The sequence below is a fragment of the Narcine bancroftii genome, chromosome 4 (assembly GCF_036971445.1).
Source record: "Narcine bancroftii isolate sNarBan1 chromosome 4, sNarBan1.hap1, whole genome shotgun sequence".
NCBI lineage: Eukaryota > Metazoa > Chordata > Chondrichthyes > Torpediniformes > Narcinidae > Narcine > Narcine bancroftii.
This window is the reverse complement of record NC_091472.1, coordinates 25,229,155-25,249,973: the sequence shown is the minus strand read 5'-3', so window position 1 is coordinate 25,249,973 and position 20,819 is coordinate 25,229,155. Positions and strand designations below refer to the sequence as shown.

At 43.5% G+C, this 20,819-nt stretch overlaps 1 long non-coding RNA gene across 1 annotated transcript in view; it reads left to right on the top strand.

Moving 5' to 3' along the window:
- The window catches only part of LOC138760400 (uncharacterized), a 41,344-nt gene that overhangs the window by 1,073 nt on the left and 19,452 nt on the right, over window positions 1–20,819 (top strand). Inside the window, exons 2-3 of the long non-coding RNA XR_011355586.1 lie at window positions 2,812–2,879; window positions 19,653–19,846. This is a non-coding gene — a long non-coding RNA (uncharacterized lncRNA). The remainder of the gene's footprint in view (window positions 1–2,811; window positions 2,880–19,652; window positions 19,847–20,819) is intronic.

Here is a 20,819-nt window from a genome sequence, read left to right as displayed (position 1 = left end):
TGCCTCTAGAAGTTTTTGAGAGCCTTCGGTGACATACCGAATCTCCTCAAGCACCTCATGAAGTATAGCTGCTGCCGAACCTTCTTAGTGATTGCATTAATATGGAGGCTCCAGGATAGATCCTCAGAGATGTTGACACTCAGGAATTTGAAGTTCTTGACTCTCTTCACTGCTGAGCCCTTGATAAGGACTGGTTTGTGTTTTCCTGGCTTCCTCCTGAAGTCCACAATCATTTCCTTGATTTTGCTGACGTTGAGGGCAAGGTTGTTGGGGTGACGCCACTCAACTAGCTGATCTATCTTCCTCCTGTATGCTTCCTTATTACAGTTTGTGATTCTATTGACAACTGTGGTGTCATTGACAAATTTGTAGATAGCATTGGAATTGTGCCTTGCTGTACATTCATGGGCAGTGAGCTAAGCACGGATCCTTGAGGAGCATCTGTGTTGATCATCAGTGAGGAGGAGACGTTGTTTCCAATTCATACTGACTGTCATCCGATGAGGAAGTCAAGGAACCAGTTGTGGGGGGGGTGGGGGGATGTGGTGCAGAAGCCCAGGGTTTGGAGCTTGTTGACCAGCACTGAGGGAGTAATAGATGTGGTGCGCTGAGGTAGCAGCGAGCAAGCACAAAACTCAAAAGACTGTACAACAGGCTTTATTCCAGTAAAAGTCTGAACACCAGTTCACGCCTTGGTGGTTCCCTGTGTGACTGGCTCAGGAGGGGCCAGGTCAGGTCTATATTCAGGTCGGCTGATTGATAGCCAGCCAGGTGGAGTCAGCCCATTAGGTGGTCTTCCTGCAAGTACAGAGATCTCCCCCTGCAGTAGGCTGGTGGTCATATCACCACAATGGTGTTGAAGGCTGAGCTATAGTCGGTGAAGATCAGTTGTATGAGTTGCTGTTTTCTAAGTGTTCCAAAGCTGAGAGGAGAAATAGTCATATTGCATCTGCTTTGGAGCTTTGTGATGATAGGCGAATTGCAGTGGGTCCAGTCCTTTGTTTAGGAACGTGTTTATTCTGTCCATGAACAACTTTTCAAAGCATTTCATCACAGTTGATGTTATGCTACTGGGCTATACTTGTTGAGGCAACTCACTCAGCTCCATATACAAAATATCATCCTCCACAATTTCCACTACCTACAATGTGATCCGACCACCAGACACATCTTACCCTTTCTGCTCTCCTGCAAGGACTGCTCCCTGATTGCCCTTTTGCAATCCTGGGACCACAGGAAAATCTACACGCACCTACACCCCCTCCCTCACCACCATACAGGGCCCCAAACAGTCTTTCCAAGTGAGGTAATATTTCACTTGTGAATCTACAGGGATCATCGACTGCATCCAGTACTCCCACTGTGGTCTTATCTACATTGGAGAGACTGGACACAGACAGAAAGATCACTTCATTAAATACCTTTGCTCTGTCCTCTTTAATAGTTCTCAGGTGCAATCCATTTCATTTCCTGTCCCCATTCTCATGGTGACATGTCTGACCATGGTTTCGTGCACTGGCAAATTGAGACCACCCACAAATTGGAGGAATACTACATCATATTTTGTCTGGGCACCCTCCAACTGGATGGCATTAATATCAAATTCTCTGGTTTCTGTCCTCCCAACATCTTTCATTATCCCTTTGTCTCCTTTCCTCTCTTTTCCTATCCCTGTTTCCTTCACCTCAGCATTCACAGAGCTAGCCCATCTCCTGATCCATTCTCATCTTTTCTCTCTTACCAAGCCTATCCATGTCCACCTCGAGTCTCTTGGCTTTAACCCTGTGCTCCTCCCCTTGCCTCTTCTTCCCTCCTTCCCCCACTTTTTAATTTAAGCCTCTACCTGTTTTTTAGCTCATACCTTGAAGGACACAGGCCAAAATGTTGGTTTCCTATCTTTCCCTCCTGTAGACTTTTGTATATTAACTGCAATCACAGCATCTGCAAACATCCTTTGTTTTGAGCCTTCTACTGTGTTGCATCGTTAAAATTAAAATATTAAAAAATCTTTTAAAGAGCAAGTAACTTCTTCCAGAATTTTATGTATTTAGCCAACGGATAAGTTGCAGCATCCAGCCAAATACCGTATACATTTGAGAAGCAGCATAGAGTCCTCTCTGTATGGCTATGGCATTGTAACCAGGGTAATAATTAGGAGCCTGGTCAAATTAATCAATGACTGTGTTCAAATTCAATGTGCACAAACTCTATTAAGAAATTAAATTGTTTTAGAAAGGTGTTAAAAAAATACCATCAATCTTGCAAAAATGCAGTCCATTCAACCTTCTGATAACCAAAAAAAATTCTAACATATTTATTCTCTCCTTCTCCCTTTGATGACTCAAAATAATTCTCCAGCATGATATTCATAGTTAATTTCCCTCTGAAGTAACCAAGCCTCTCAATTATATCAAAGCAGTATTTTAGACAAAAGGAAATTAGTAATAAATATTTGTGATGCCCATATTCTGATTTATTTTTAAAAAAGGTGTTTGAGCCAGGATGATTGTATTCACTGTCTTAGAGGAACATAATAAATATCTATTTCTGCAAGGGGTCGACTATAAAAACAAAGTTGATTGAAAAATAAACATCAACAAAAATTAACTGGAATTATTAATGCTGACATCGAGACTATTGTTTGCTGGTTTGATTCTTCCCACCTGAGCAATATGCCTATAGAGAGCGCGCATGCATCAGAAAACTACTCTTGAACATATTGCTCATTGCACGATTGAGTCCCAGGAAGTGGACCGCCACTCATGTCTGCATTGCTCTATGCCCCCAACTCTGGCTTCATTTCACTTTCAGCAAACACTCCTAGCTGGCCCCATCAGAGATGGTGACCTTTGATCCACCTGAACACCAAGTGTCTGAAGGTAAACTTGCACTGCAGTTGTTGCTCGATGTATGTCACAGTTTGATTTTATCGTATCCCCACAGGAGATTTTTTTTGAAGGCCAGACAATACGTTCGGGAAACGTTATACTTTGAGGCTTATTGTTTGTAGTTAGCGACGTTGCGATTGCTCTATATATTTTTTAATTTATTTGATCACGATGTATGTTAGCAATAGTGCATCGAATATGATCAGTTTTAATTTGTACGAGGGCATCACGTCAGCTTTTAAAGTAAATCCTGTGTTGATGATTGGAGAGAATTAATTTGATTTAATATTCTACTTTTTAAAATCCAAATCTTAAAATGTATCACCATTTATCTTTTTAAAAGATTTCTCATTCTCTGTACTTAAAAGGAATTGTTCAGAATTTACATATACAATTTGACGAAACAACGTCTTTCCAGACCATGGCGCAAACACAATACACGGTACATATAAGATCTCATAAATAATCAAAATAAATATATGTAAATATTGGGAATGATTGTCATGGTTATAGGATACTATTCATCAGTCTCACAGCCTGTGGGAAGAAGCAATCCCCAGCCTGGCAGTCCTGATTTTGATAATAATAGGTTGAACATATGGTGTGCTGGATGGAAAGGGTATTTACAGAAAATTCTGGAAATACTCAGAATGACACCCTGGTAGGGCTGCTCCCTCACAGCTCCAGTGACTCAGATTCAATCTTGACCTTTGGTGCTATTTATGTAGAGCTTGTACATTTTCCCTTTGACTACATGGAATTCTTCAGGGTTCCCCCCCAAAGCCCAGGCGGCACGGTTAGCATAGCGTTCAGTACAATGCTGTTACAGTGCCAGTGACCCGCGTTCAAATCCGACGTTGTCTGTAAGGAGTTTGTACATTCACCCTGTCTGCATGGGTTTCCTCTGGATGCTCCATTTTTCCTCCCACCTTTCAAAACATTTGGGGGTTGTAGGCTGATTGGGTATATTGTGGGCTGGAAGGGCCTGTATGTCTAGAATTTTTAAAAAATTGAATTAGTCAGTTAAGTAGCCAGTGTAAAATTCCCTCCACCACCCCCTACCATATAGGTGAATTGTAGATTCTGGGGAGGGGGAATAATTGGAATGTGGGTATAAAAAGGAGAGGGACTCAACATTCCTCTCGGTAATTGGATCCTGGACTTCCTAATGGAAAGATCATAGTCTTTCCAGGTCAGTAGCAGAATATCAACTACTGCTCCTGCTCACTCTGCTGACTCAAGTCTGGATCGCCAAATCCAGCACCAACATTAGTTGGCCTTATCAGCAACAAGGAAGAGTCGCACTACAGAGGTGGAATATCTCGTGAAATGGTGCAAGAATAACAACCTGAATCCCAATATGGACAAGATGAAGAAGATGACTGTGGACTTTTGGAAGTCCAAGAATGACTACCCTCCATTATACATCAACAACTCTGTAATGGAGAGCACCAAGTTCCTTGGAGTTCACTTAACTCGTGACCTATCATGGACACTCAACATCTCCACATCAGGAGGGTGCAACGGTGCACCTGCCACCATTATGTCAAGCTTCTATTAAGACTACTGGCCAGCTGCATTAGAGTGTGGTATGGTTGCTGCAGAGAAATGGATTGGAGGTCAATCCACAGGACCATAACAGTGACAGAAAGGATCACTGGAGTCTCCTCCCCCCCCCCCCCCTCTCCATTGACGTTATCCACTGGATCGTTGTCTGAAGAGGGCATGCAAAATCATTGAGGACCCCTTCCACCCTGCACACAGCATCTTTCAGCTGCTCCCATCAGGGAAGAGATACAGGAGGATCAGAGCCAGCACCACCAGGCTGAGGAACAGCTTGTTCCTGCAGGGCACTGAGAATGCTGAACAACCAAAGGAACTTCTCACATTAAACATCTGAGATTCCCATTTATACAAAAGCAATATTTATTTTTATACCTATAATACTTGTCCTTCATGTTGTAACGGCACTGATTTACCCAGCTTACAAATAAATAAAGAGTACACTTACTTGTTTCTTTCAGCACACCATGAAATTGGCTTTCTTTATACTGATGCTTAACACTCCCGTGCATGCACGCTGTTACTTCCGGTCGTCACTTTGCTTACATCATCAGTGGTAACCAGCATCACTCCCAACAAAGTAAGTACGTTACCGCGACAGCTCCCACCTCGGCTTCTGAGCCATGCAAGGAGGCGACTGATTGGAACTGTCCTGCTTCTTAATGGTCTGGAAGGATAACAGTTTGGCCCAACCTTGTTCGACAGTGGAAGACAGGCAATGCGTGGTCCGACTGGTTATCTGACTCTGGGTCTGACGCAGAACATGGACCATCAATATATGCCAGCTTCAGTGGAAGCTGTCAGCTTTTTCATATCTGTCAATCACAAAAGTGTTCGGGTGGCATCAAAAGACCTGAAATGGACCATCAAAAATGGGCTAAGTACGGCGTAGAATAGCTGCCTTAAGCATGTCATATGGGAGATTACCATCCAGATCCACTAAGACATCCTCCACTTCACAGGTAATCTACTCTGGAAGATGTTCTACAAGTGAACCATACTTCATCTTCTGACTCATCACACCGAGGGCAGAGAAGCACACTTTGAGGATCATGAACCATACTGGTGCATCTAATATATATTTGTTCATGTATGCTTGTTTGTTTGTCTGTTCTCTGTGCAAATCAATATGGAGCACTCTGGAAATGTCCAAGGAGGTTCAGTAGGGTAACGTTTGATGCTGAATGTCATGACCACATTGAATTTAACCTTTAAGATCATATGAAGTTCCAAAAAAATTGAACTTGCACCAGGGACACCTCAATTAGTCACAGTACTGTGCATTAATGTATATTAAAAAAAAACAAGTGGCGAAATTCAGTATGCTCCACGTTATTGAGGCGGCAATATTTTCTGGATGTGGCAAGGGAAAAGATCTACTCATTCTGAGAATTCCCATCATTCCCACTGATATGCCATTTGAGTTCAAGAGACTTCAATTTCCCATACACCTGAGCTTTGCCATGCCCATCAACAAATCCCAAGGTCAGATGATGAAGGTAACGGACTGCAATTGGAAGAGCTCTGCTTTTCCCATGGGCAGCTCCTTGTTGGATGTTCACATGTTGGAAGTCTGAACAGTCTTCATGTAAACATTCCAGGTGGAAAAACTGAACCCCTTAGCTGAGAATTGTTTGTGTTTTGTCAGAAGTCATCTTTGTTTGAACTGTGTATCTTTGTTACAAATAATATAAATGTTGTGTTTGGAACAAAATATATATTTCTGCAGAATCACCATTAAATTTTTTTTGGTATTTTGTTTCAACCATGTAGTTAACAACTGAGTGTTTTATTTCCCAGGCAATGCCGGGTATCCTCCTAGCTTTAATTAATTAAAAGTGTGGGGGGAGGGGGCAGGAATTGGAATCTTCAGTTTGACCTCCCCAGTTGCTCCTTTAAGGGGCTTATCCTCACCACTGTTCTTTTTAAATGAGAAGATACTGAAAACTCATGGGGTCACCACTTGTAAGGGCACTGATTTGCCACAGCTTTCAAGCAAATAAAAAATATACTTGCTCATTTCTTTCTGCACACCATGAAATCAACCTTATTTATATGCTCCCACATATGCGCGCCACTTTGGTTACGTCATCAGTAGGCGACTGGCACCACTCTCGACAAAGGTAATTATAGGACCAGATTGGTAACAGCACTTCCAAAACCATCATACTGAGCACAGGGATCCTTGTCCACTGTTTAGTCCACTGCTGTTCACTTTTCTTACCCACAATTTTGCAACTAAACACAGCGTGAACCACATCAAGTTTGCTGACAACACGACTGGGGTGGGCCTTAGTAAGAATGAGGAGCCAGCATACAGAGATGAGATGCAATCACTAACGGACTGGGGCAGAGCCAACAACTTGTATCTGAATTTAATAAAAGAAAAAAGGATGGCTGTCGACTTCAGGAGGGCCTGGGAGGAACCACACGCCACTGACCATTGATGGCTCCACCGTTGAGATCGTCAAGAGTGTCAAGTTCCTTGGAGTGTACTTTGCAGAGAATCTCACATGGTCCCTTAACACCAGTTCCATAGCCAAGAAAGCCCAGCAGGGCCTCTACTTCCTGTGAAGGCTGAGGAATGATCATCTCCCACCCTCCATCCTCACTACATTCTACAGATGATGTATTGAGAGCATCCTGTGCAAATGCACCACCGCCTGGTTTGGAAGTTGTACCACCTCGGACTGCAAGACCCTGCAGAGGATAGTGAAGTCAGCGGAAAAGATCATTGGGGGGCTCTCTTCCTACCATGATGATCATCTACAACACTCGATGCAGACAAAAGGCAATAAACATTGTGAAGGACTCCACACACCCTTCTGCCATCTGGTTGGAGGTACTGTAGCACTTGGACCCTTGCGTCCAGATTGGGCAACAGTTTTTCTACCCCCCCCCCCCCATCCCGCAAAACCATCAGGCTCCTGAATTCCCAGAACATATGTGAATAATGTAGTGGACTTTTACTGTATACATCTTAATATTTCAATGTGTTTAACTTCTATTCTAACATATTTATGTAAATCTGCTCCGTGGTCCTTCCTGGAGAAATGCCATCTCGTCTTTACTGTGTGTGCATGGTATGAATGATAAATAAAGGTGACGAGTCGAATATGCATTATTTGTCTGTGTATGTGTTATCTCTTGTTCTGTGTCTGCTTATTTTTGCACCAAGGACTGGAAAAAGCTGTTTCATCGGGTTGTACTTGTACAATCAGATGTTTGTTTTTTTCTTTGGCTTGGCTTCGCGGACGAAGATTTATGGAGGGGTAATGTCCACGTCAGCTGCAGGCTCGTTTGTGGCTGACAAGTCCGATGCGGGACAGGCAGACACGGTTGCAGCGGTTGCAGGGGAAAATTGGTTGGTTGGGGTTGGGTGTTGGGTTTTTCCTCCTTTGACTTTTGTCAGTGAGGTGGGCTCTGCGGTCTTCTTCAAAGGAGGTTGCTGTCCGCCGAACTGTGAGGCGCCAAGATTCACGGTTTGAGGCGATATCAGCCCACTGGCGGTGGTCAATGTGGCAGGCACCAAGAGATTTCTTTAGGCAGTCCTTGTACCTCTTCTTTGGTGCACCTCTGTCGCGGTGGCCAGTGGAGAGCTCGCCATAGAACACGATCTTGGGAAAGCGATGGTCCTCCACATGACCTACCTAGATGTAGAAATAGCATAAATCAGTGCTGGCAAGTCAGCATGCAGTAGGTGGACTGAGAGTCTGTTTCTGCGTTGTATGACTGACAATATCTTAACAATGAGACTGACCAGCACCTCTTCCCCTCATTTCATATTCCCACTAAGCAATACTGTTTTGCTTCAAATTTCTTGTCGTTAAATTATCCCGAATTTTACTTATCCTGAAATCTTTCAAGTTAGGAGATCTGTGTAATATGACCAGTGTAGTTAGCAGACAAGTTAGTTACAGATAAGCAACATGCTCTCAAACTGAAAATTAAATCTGCCATGAAGGTCAGGGATCAATGTATTTGTAATGGCATGGAATTATGCTAAGTAAATGAGTTGGGTGGGGGGGAAACAAAATCTACTTGAATAAACACGCTTCAGACTGAGATGGCATGTTCTTTGTTCCTGTTCTCTCTAGGCAACTTTGCACTCCAGAAAGGCTGAAATATTACATGGATGACAATGTGCCAATGGCACCTAGAAAGGGAAATACAAGCTCCAATATATTATGAGCATGACCTTCTGAGAGTAGTCATAGCCTCAAACTTATCTGAAGTTGCTATTCATATAGTAGTGATTTGTTGCACCCTCACCTTTTCCTTATTAATTGTCAGAAAGTAATTTTCCTTAGAAATATCACCTACTGTAAAACAGGAGTGCAGAACAAGCATTGTTATCTCAACAAGATTCTACCAAAATCTGTCACTGTGCATAGAAATTCATTCAAAGCTATCATAGAAACATAGAAGATAGGAGTAGGAGTAGGTCATTCGGCCCTTTGAGCCTGCTCCGCCATTCAATGAGATCATGCCTGATCTTAAAGTTCAGTACCCCGTCTCCACCTTCTCTACATCACCCCTAATTCCCTTATACTGAGGAAATATATCTAATTCCCTCTTAAATATATTCAATGAACCTGCCTCTACTGCCCTCTGTGGCAATGAATTCCACAGATTCACCATCCTCTGGGTAAAGAAATTCCTCCTCATCTCGGTTCTAAATGGTTTGCCTATTATCCTCGAACCATGGTCCCGGGTTCTGGACTCCCCCACCATCGGAAACATCCCTTCCGCATCCATTCTGTCCAGTCCTGCCAGAATTTTATATGTCTCTACCCTCAACAGCCCCTAAGGCTAGAGCTGGATGAGGTCCTCACCCGGGAAGAGACATATAAGGCAATTGAACAACTAAAAAGTGACAAAGCAGCAGGTATGGATGGAAACCCCCCCAGAGGTCTGGAAGGCTGGCGGCAAAACTCTGCATGCCAAACTGCATGAGTTTTTCAAGCTTTGTTGGGACCAAGGAAAGCTACCTCAGGACCTTCGTGATGCCACCATCATCACCCTGTACAAAAACAAAGGCGAGAAATCAGACTGCTCAAACTACAGGGGAATCACGCTGCTCTCCATTGCAGGCAAAATCTTCGCAAGGATTCTACTAAATAGAATAATACCTAGTGTCGCCGAGAATATTCTCCCAGAATCACAGTGCGGCTTTCGCGCAAACAGAGGAACTACTGACATGGTCTTTGCCCTCAGACAGCTCCAAGAAAAGTGCAGACAACAAAACAAAGGACTCTACATCACCTTTGTTGACCTCACCAAAGCCTTCGACACCGTGAGCAGGAAAGGGCTTTGGCAAATACAAGAGCGCATCGGATGTCCCCCAAAGTTCCTCAACATGATTATCCAACTGCACAAAAAGCAACAAGGTCAGGTCAGATACAGCAATGAGCTCTCTGAACCCTTCTCCATTAACAATGGTGTGAAGCAAGGCTGTGTTCTCGCACCAACCCTCTTTTCAATCTTCTTCAGCATGATGCTGAACCAAGCCATGAAAGGCCTCAACAATGAAGATGCTGTTTACATCCGGTACCGCACGGATGGCAGTCTCTTCAATCTGAGGCGCCTGCAAGCTCACACCAAGACACAAGAGAAACTTGTCCGTGAACTACTCTTTGCAGACGATGCCGCTTTAGTTGCCCATTCAGAGCCAGCTCTTCAGCGCTTGACGTCCTGCTTTGCAGAAACTGCCAAAATGTTTGGCCTGGAAGTCAGCCTGAAGAAAACTGAGGTCCTCCATCAGCCAGCTCCCCACCATGACTACCAGCCCCCCCACATCTCCATTGGGCACACAAAACTCAAAACGGTCAACCAGTTTACCTATCTCGGCTGCACCATTTCATCAGATGCAAGGATCGACAATGAGATAGACAACAGACTCGCCAAGGCAAATAGTGCCTTTGGAAGACTACACAAAAGAGTCTGGAAAAACAACCAACTGAAAAACCTCACAAAGATAAGCGTATACAGAGCCATTGTCATACCCACACTCCTGTTCGGTTCCGAATCATGGGTCCTCTACCGGCACCACCTACGGCTCCTAGAACGCTTCCACCAGCGTTGTCTCCGCTCCATCCTCAACATCCATTGGAGCGCTTTCATCCCTAACGTCGAAGTACTTGAGATAGCAGAGGTCGACAGCATCGAGTCCACGCTGCTGAAGATCCAGCTGCGCTGGGTGGGTCACGTCTCCAGAATGGAGGACCATCGCCTTCCCAAGATCGTGTTATATGGCGAGCTCTCCACTGACCACCGTGACAGAGGTCCACCAAAGAAAAGGTACAAGGACTGCCTAAAGAAATCTCTTGGTGCCTGCCACATTGACCACCGCCAGTGGGCTGATATCGCCTCAAACCGTGCATCTTGGCGCCTCACAGTTTGGCGGGCAGCAACCTCCTTTGAAGAAGACTGCAGAGCCCACCTCACTGACAAAAGGCAAAGGAGGAAAAACCCAACACCCAACCCCAACCAACCAATTTTCCCCTGCAGCCGCTGCAACCGTGTCTGCCTGTCCCGCATCGGACTTGTCAGCCACAAACGAGCCTGCAGCTGACGTGGACTTTTTACCCCCTCCATAAATCTTCGTCCGCGAAGCCAAGCCAAAGAAAAAAAAAACATCCTTAATAATGGATTCCATCATTTTGCCGACGACTGATGTAAGGCTCACTGGCCTATAATTCCCCACTTTTTCTCAACCCCCCTTTTTAAATAGTGGGGTAACATTAGCTACCCTCCAATCCATGGGTACTGATCCTGAGTCTATCGAGTTCTGGAAAATAATTCTTAAAGCATCTGCTATCTGAATGTCCACTTCCTTAAGTACCCTAGGATGTAGGTTATCAGGCCCTTGGGATTTATCGGCCTTCAATCCCTTCAATTTCCCCAAGACCATATCCTTAGAGATACTGATTTCTTTCATCCCCTCCCTTGCATTAGTCTCTATGCTTCCCAACATCCTTGGGAGGTTATTTGTATCCTCTCTTGTGAAAACAGAACTAAAGTAAGAATTTAATTGGTCTGCCATTATATATTCCCCTGATTCTGACTGCAAGGGACCTACTCTGGATTTCACCAATCTATTCCTCTTGACATATCTATAAAAGCTTTTGCAGTTGGTTTTTATGTTTGCCGCAAGCTTACTTTCGTAATTTATTTTTGCTCTCTTGATTAATCCCTTTGTCCTCCTTTGCTGCATCTTGAACTGTTCCCAGTCTTCGGATTTGGTACTTTTTTGGGCCAATTGATATGCTCTCTCTTTGGACCTAATGCTGTCTCTAATTTCCCTTGTTATCCACGATTGAGTCACCTTTTTTGGTTTATTTTTATGCCAAACGATTTCTGCAATTCTTCCATTAGATCTGTGAATGCTTTCCATTGTCTATCCACCGTCAACCCTCCCCCCCATAAACACCAACCGATCAATCTTACTCAACTCCCGTCTCATACCATCATAATTCCCTTTATTTAAATTCAGGACCTTAGTCTCGGTTTTAATTTCTTCACTCTCCATGTCGAGTGGAGATAAAAAGTGAAATATGGGATAAGTTATGCTCCATAACTATGAGAAATATAATAAATATGAGGTTACGCATGATACAATATAATTGGTTACACAGACTATATATCAAGCCCCAAAAGTTAAATAAATGGGACCCAACAGTATCAGATAGATGTTTTCACTGTAAGAAGGAAACGGGAACAACAGTACATGCAATTTGGGCATGTGAGAAAGTGGAAAAGTTCTGGGAAGATCTAAATCAGGTATTAAATAAAATCACAAAAAGCAACATACCAAAAAATCCAGAGATCTTTCTTCTAATTAATATAAGAAGTAAAGAATTAGGCCTTAAACTGGATGAAGCGCAAAAAAGATTTATTATGATTGCCTTAGCTGTAGCAAAAAAATATATAATGTCAACTTGGAAATCAGAAGAGAGCCTGAGAGTACAGCAATGGTACATGGAAATGAATAAATGTATTCCATTGGAAAAAATAACATATAATTTAAAAAAATAAAGTCACATTATTTGAAGAAATTTGGGAACCGTACATGGAACACAATAGAGAGGGCCTACTGCGGACCTCCACCCCCTAAAATGATAGAATGAGAAGAAGACGAAATGAACTGACTGTTGGAATCTAGGGGTTAAAACAGTATGAAATAAATGATAAATTAATAAGTGTATATTTACTGCATGGAATCTAGGGGTTAAAACAGTAAGAAATAAATGATTAATCAATAAGTTCATTTGTACTGCATGAGTCAGGGAAAGAGGAATGTGGCTAAGTGGCTGTCACAGCATGGAGCAAAGTTGGCTGAACAAAATTGGCTGCTCCCAAGATACAGGGAGAGGATATGCATAAAACGATTTAGGAGGAATGCTCAACTGAAGGAGGTGGGAAGTAGCACAGGAGACACAGGCCAGATCAGAACAAAGAATGGCCCGCAAGAATCAAAGGGAATGGAAAACCAGTCTAGGAGGAAGATTAAGGCAGGAGGAGGTGTTAAAGAGAACAGCAGAAATTGGCAGGACAAGAACAGAATGGTGATTAGAGATATCTGGGGATGAATTAATTTCTGATCAACACAATGGGATAGTCTGGCCAGGAGGATTAACATGGGAGTGCTACACCCCAGATATCTGCAAAACAGGAGATGACTTGTGATAACCCTTATGCAAAAAGATCTAGCAAAGGAAGACAACTTTTGTTCTGTATGATAATGAAATCTAGCAAAGGAAGCCAACTTTTGTTCTGTATGATAAGGTTGACCTATATAAACTGAACCAACTGGACAATAGGGGTCAGTCTCGGGGAGTAGCTCACTGGCAGGTGACCTATGAACTAACAGACTGACCCAGAGCTCTGTTAAGTTTTATTCTTGTGCTGTGTAATAAATTGACTGTTGAACCGAATACCTTCTCCTATCACTTCATTCAAAGAACGCGCTGGACTCAGACTACACATAGACTAAATTAAGAGTAAGTAAAAGCCAGAGTCCAACAATTTGGTGACCCCGACGTGATGAAGATGGAGAAGTGACGGAAGAAAAAGATACGAAACACCGGTCGATTGTGGTGTGGTGATAACAACAAGTGACCATCCTACAAAGGGAGGTAAGCAGACGCCTGTTTTAACGAAGTTCTGCTATTGGCAAAGATAAATTGTGTGTTGTCACTACTCTGCAAAAGCCCTCGTTAAAGCCAAAGAATAAAACAAAGGGGGTTGGAGTCCCCCTAGTAGAACGGGGTTGGAGTCCCCTGTAGTAGAAAAAGGGGGTTGGAGTCCTCCTAGAAAAAGGGGGTTGGAGTCCTCCTAGAAAAAGGGGGTTGGAGTCCTCCTAGAAAAAGGGGGTTGGAGTCCTCCTAGAAAAAGGGGGTTGGAGTCCTCCTAGAAAAAGGGGGTTGGAGTCCTCCTAGAAAAAGGGGGTTGGAGTCCTCCTAGAAAAAGGGGGTTGGAGTCCTCCTAGTAAAAGGGGGTTGGAGTCCTCCTAGTAAAAGGGGGTTGGAGTCCTCCTAGTAAAAGGGGGTTGAAGTCCTCCTAGTAAAAGGGGGTTGAGAAAAAGGGGGTTGGAGTCCTCCTAGTAGAAAGGGGGTTGGAGTCCTCCTAGTAGAACGGGGTTGGAGTCCCCTCGTAGCGATCTCGAGAGATAGCTTTAGACACTTGGCCAATTAGTATAAGGTGTATGGTGATGGTTATTTGCTCCTATAGTGTATAATAAGTATCCGTATAAGGTGTATTGTGTTATAGTTATTTGTTTTTATAGTGTGTAATAAGTATTTGCTTAAGAATCATGTACCATAGTAGGGTATAATAAGTATCCGTATAAGGTGTATTGTGTTATAGTTATTTGTTTTTATAGTGTGTAATAAGTATTTGCTTAAGAATCATGTACCATAGTAGGGTATAATAAGTATATTCAGTTATTGTTGTATTTTATTGCAGTTTTCCTCAGTTATTGTTGTATTTTACTTGTCTTTTGATTATTCAGTTATTGTTGTATTTTATTGCAGTTTTCAATGAGCTTGACATTTATTGTGCTTTATTCAGGTCTTATTGTATTTTAATGCTGTTTTTAATGAGCTTTACATGTATGGTTCATTGTTGTTTACTAATTTCTTTGGAATATTGTTCGTTAATGTTTTAAGCCCCCCTGGAATAGGGGCAGCAGAGGTTACAATTCAGCTCCTTTAGAATGTAGACAGGGCATAGATTTAATGTATAGTCATAATGGGATATAAGGGATCCCAATACGGACCAGGGGAATTAAACAGCTTTAGTGGAGTACATCTAATTTGTATCTTAGCCTACACAGGTATTAAAGACAGGAGTTTTGAAGCGATAGCACAAAGGACATGGTGGGACAAAGACAGACAGAATGGTAGTCAGGATTGTACATGTAACAGAGAGAGAGAGAGTTAATACATATGCTAATGTACACAGACAGGCTGCAACTCACAAGTTCGATGATACATATGCTAATGTTAGCAGACAAGCTGCAACACACAGTTAAATCACAGTCCAGTCCCCTTTCCCCCGGTGTCATGCAGTCCCTGACCTTTTCCATAAAGGAGGATGAGGAGATCTCGACTTTTTTGAGTCAGTGTAGGGAGAGTTGGACTGATAAGGCAGGAGTACACCCAGCCACAGATCCCTTGCAGACTACACTCTTTAGGGCTGCAGTAACGAGTGGACTGCCAGCTGTAGTTAGGGAGGCATTAGAGAATAACCCTGATATTCCTGGCTGCTCGAGTGAGCAATGGGAAAAACATTTGACCCATCACATGAAACGTTACAGGGCTAAGCAAAAGGAGGACAAACATACTATGGAGTCGGCACAAGTGCAACTCCTTAAGCTTCAATTGGAAGAGGCTAGAAAAAAGGCAAACGAGGCAAAAAAGATTTCCTCAAAGGGTGCAAACCAGATGATTCAGCAGCCAACGCAGCCACCACAAGGGAATAATATGAGTTGGCACCCGGCCCCATATTGGGCACCGGGTCCCACCTATGTGGCCAGAATGGGAGGTCCAATGGGGGGATTCCGAGTAAGAGGGAGAGGTCGGGGTGCTCCACGAATGCAGCCAGCCGTATGCTTTGTATGCGGTCAGCCAGGACACTGGAAGAGAGACTGCCCCCTGGCTTGGGATCCTCGGGACACTGGGGGAAGGGGATATGGACCACCACAAAATGAGCATTGGGTCCAGTCCCAGAGATCGTCAGTGCCACCCCCGGTACATCAGGCACCCCATGCGGCTTTAGCTCCAAAGAGACAATTCCCTTTGCTGACAGAGGAGGAGCAAGATTGCCCACAGTGACGGAGCCCGAGCACCCACGAGCAGGCTAGGTTGGCAGACCCTTTCCTGCAGATTAAAGTTATGGACATGGAAGTATCCTTTTTAGTGGATACGGGAGCCAGATTTTCAACACTGACTGGCACTGAATTTCAAGATAAAACATCATCCTCTAGCGTCCAGCTGATAGGGTTCTCGGGTACACCAGAAAATCTGCCGTTTTCTACACCACTAGTCACTTCTGTGGCAGGACAGACTTTTACACATCAATACATTTTGTCAGCCAGGTGCCCTACCAATCTTTTGGGCAGAGACCTGTTGGTCAAGTGCGGAGCATCGATCCTTTGTGGACCCAGCGGAATAGAGATTACCTTTCCAAATGGATATTCTATGAACTGTTCAGTAACTACACTGCATTCCAGTTCTCAGATGTTGTTGGCGGCAGCTGGAGGATCCGCGTCTGAGGGACAATGGGCTGACATTTACTGGGGGCTGCTGCAACCTGAGGACCCACAGAAGGGAGGGCTGCTAAAGCTTTATAATCAATGGAAGCCGTGGATCCAGACGTTACACCCGTATACCCCTCCCTCGGACCCTCCCCATATGACCCTCTTTTACGATAGGGATGGGGATGAAATGTATCAGCATGCCTTTTATGAAGAGGTAGAGGGCAGGCAATGGGAAATTAATTCGGACTACATAGTGGTAGGAAAGGAGGGAGTGGCCGCTGCGGTGGCACTGACATCTGAACAGCTGGAATGGTATGAGATGGCAGGTGAGGCCATTCCTCATGTCACCCTTGCAATTGGCACTACTCATCAGGCAAAAGATTTGGGACCGATGTGTCGGAACTTGAAGTCCCTAAGGGACTGGTCTGACACCCAAATACCGACAGTGCAGTTCTCCTCATCTGGTCAGGCATACAGAATTTTGTCTCCGACACATGATCAAGTCCTCCTTGAGCATAGACAGATTGAACGATTTCATGGTAGGGAGAAGATGGATCACCCCGACTCAGCCCCTATGCTAGACTCTCTCCCTGAGAACCTGTGGTCAGTGGGATCAGCAGATGTGGGTTTTTGTCAGCAGGTTGATCCCATAACCTTCGAACTGTCAGATTACACCCCTATTTGGCAGATGCAATACTACATCATACAAAACCAAAGACAGTAAAGGAGATGCTTTTGTTTTTGGGTTTGTCAGGTTATAGTAGGCAGTTTATCCCATCGTATGGTGAGTTGACACATCCACTGCGAACTTTGGTGAATGAGCAGGGGATGAGAAATCTGGGAGCTACACTGGATTGGACTGCACAGGCTGAGATGAGTTTTATTCTATTGAAGCAAGCTCTTACAACAGCTACAGATTTGGCGATTCCAAATTATAAACTACCTTTCTTTTTGGATGTTTCTGAAAAAGCACACACAATTGATGGTGTTCTTTTTCAGAAAAAAGGGGGTGGAAGATGTGTGCTGATGTATGTGAGTATCACACTAGACCCAACGGAAGACAGACACCCACCATGTACGAGACATGCAGCGGGAGTAGCAAAGATTTTACAAAAGGTGGCACACATAGTAATGGGACATGGCCTGACAGTATTAACAACACATAGTATTGTAGCATTTGTGAGCTCCACAGCATTTACAATGACTTCGTTAAGGCAGACGAGACTAGAAAAGATCCTGAATGCTCCAAATGTTACGTTTACCCATGAAGGCATTAACATGGCAGAAAATAGTGGAGAGGATGAACCAAACAATAAAAAGTAAGATCGGGAAAGTACAGGCACGGACCAAACTAAATTGGGTGGATGCGTTGCCCCTGGCATTAATGTCAGTAAGGAGTTCGGTAAGTTCTGTGACAGGATTTACTCCATATGAACTACAAACAGGGCACCAGGTTCCAGGACCGGGAACCGGAATTCAGACAACGAAGAATGAGGTAAGCTCAATGGGATGCAAGCTTTATTATGAAAAACTAACGGCTCTGGTGTCAGATTTTTCACAACAGGTCACAAGTCCCATCAGAGAAGGGGAAACACCGATACCTTCAGTCGCGGAGTGGGTTCTGCTAAAGGTCATCAAAAGAAAGTGGTCGGAGCCCAGGTGGACAGGACCCTACAGAGTGGTGGAGAGGACGTCCCACGCGGTTCGACTACAAGGAAAAGGCGAGACGTGGTATCATTGGAGTCAGTGTGCAGCAACGGACCCACCGACACGGACACTGGAACAGATTCGAACGGAGGTGACTGAGAACCTGTGAAGCAACCACGGACTAAGAACACTTAAAGTCCTTTTTAAAGAGACTATTGGACTACAGTGACTGTGTATCAGTGGTTGACGGCATAATCAAGTTATTGGCATCAAAACAACGAAAGAAGCTGGGATGAATACTATGTGGGGACTATGGGTACTGGTATTCCGAGCCCTTGAAGGGGCTGGAGTAGAAAACCACTGTACAAAGTGTGTGCACTCGGCCTGGGGGTCGCACAACGAAAAAGAACAGTACTTTACTGATTGGACTAACTTTCCTGAACACTGTGTGGGGGCTCACACAGGACGTAAGTGTGTGCATAATGGACAAGTGTATGATGTTAAATTCAATAAGGGCTCTTTACTATCTAATAAATTAACTGGTGATTGGTCTCATTTTCATGAGACCAAAAGGGGGACTGTTGGAATCTAGGGGTTAAAACAGTATGAAATAAATGATAAATTAATAAGTGTATATTTACTGCATGGAATCTAGGGGTTAAAACAGTAAGAAATAAATGATTAATCAATAAGTTCATTTGTACTGCATGAGTCAGGGAAAGAGGAATGTGGCTAAGTGGCTGTCACAGCATGGAGCAAAGTTGGCTGAACAAAATTGGCTGCTCCCAAGATACAGGGAGAGGATATGCATAAAACGATTTAGGAGGAATGCTCAACTGAAGGAGGTGGGAAGTAGCACAGGAGACACAGGCCAGATCAGAACAAAGAATGGCCCGCAAGAATCAAAGGGAATGGAAAACCAGTCTAGGAGGAAGATTAAGGCAGGAGGAGGTGTTAAAGAGAACAGCAGAAATTGGCAGGACAAGAACAGAATGGTGATTAGAGATATCTGGGGATGAATTAATTTCTGATCAACACAATGGGATAGTCTGGCCAGGAGGATTAACATGGGAGTGCTACACCCCAGATATCTGCAAAACAGGAGATGACTTGTGATAACCCTTATGCAAAAAGATCTAGCAAAGGAAGACAACTTTTGTTCTGTATGATAATGAAATCTAGCAAAGGAAGCCAACTTTTGTTCTGTATGATAAGGTTGACCTATATAAACTGAACCAACTGGACAATAGGGGTCAGTCTCGGGGAGTAGCTCACTGGCAGGTGACCTATGAACTAACAGACTGACCCAGAGCTCTGTTAAGTTTTATTCTTGTGCTGTGTAATAAATTGACTGTTGAACCGAATACCTTCTCCTATCACTTCATTCAAAGAACGCGCTGGACTCAGACTACACATAGACTAAATTAAGAGTAAGTTAAAGCCAGAGTCCGACATGACTCAGTATGTAAAAGTAGATGACACAATTTTCTTGTTTATTTTCATTGTGTGATGACATTGTTTAATGGGTTTATTGTATTGTATATGTTGAATGTTTGGAGGGGGGTGGGGAGGAGGGAGAGAAGGGAGGGGAGAAAAAAGGGGAGAAAATGACAGTGTTTATTCAAGAGGGAAATGTTTGTGTATCATTTGATTAATATGGTTCAAAGTGTGAAAAATTTAAAAAAAATTAAAAATGATCCCACTACCACACCATACAAAGTCTCCAATATGTTATATAAGAAACTACAATTTAAAAAAAAATTAGTCCATAACATGGTAACAGTCTGTTTCAGCCCACGATCCTGTGCCACCCAATTGACCTACACCCTCGGTAAGTTTCGAACAGTGGGAGTGAAACCAGAGCACCCGTGAAAAACCCTTTCAGACAGCACAGGTTTCAAACATCGGTCCTAATCACTGCTGATGTAAAGGCATTGCAATAACGCCAACCGTGCTGTTCAACATCAAGCCTGGAGCCTGGTGCAAGGTTAGTTGCCAAGTTAGATCACATGACTCCTGGAGCCTGCTCTGCTAATCAATAACTGTGTCTAATCTACTTGCAATGTCAACTCTACATTCTGAACACTGGTGGTAGTCATTATCAAGCATCTCCTCAATGAAGATACTGGTTCCATTGACCTTCTGAGAGGAGAGTTCCCAAGAAACACAGCTCACTGTTTTAAATGGGTGAGCCTGTGAGAAACAGAAGTACCTTCACAGAATTTGCTCAAGACAAAAATTGAGAACAAAGAACATTTATTGTACAACAATGCAAAGTTGGGTGCTTCCCCTTACCACACACATACTGGGGCTCACCCAACTTTTATACAGTTCATTTCAGTGTAGAGGTACCCTCCCCTCCCCCTAACATTCTTCTGCCTCCTGGATAAGTTTGGCATAGGCAATCCTGTCTGCCAGGGGGTATCCTGTCTGTGTCCCATCATGTCATTGTCCTTATTGTCCTTATTGACAAACCTGCCTTTGTCCTTATTCACACCTTCCCAACCCTCAGGGCTTACTAACTCTTATATGACAGAACTTGCTAATTCTGTCTAAGGCTTACTAATTACATATGCGGAACTTGCTTGACTCTGTCTAAGGCTAGAAGACCCTTATCTCATTCAGACTAACTTTACTTCCTATATTATCTACCCTTATCCTATTCATACTGGCTTTATTCATTACACATTCCATACTAGCTTTCTTTATCTCTCATATTTTCATATTAGTTTTACTCATCTCTCACAAGCCTGAATTTAAGTCAGTGACTAAGAGAAAGCATCCTCTTCAAATCCACACTGACCACACCACTAAGGATCTTGTATGTTTTGCTTGGTAAGTACCTAGAAAGGATATATAATGTGTGATTTAGTATCTTAATTATGATCCCCTTTTCCACTGGCACATTGTCCCAGGAATTAACAAGGAATCAACTGGGACAGGGTCCAGTGGAAAAAGAA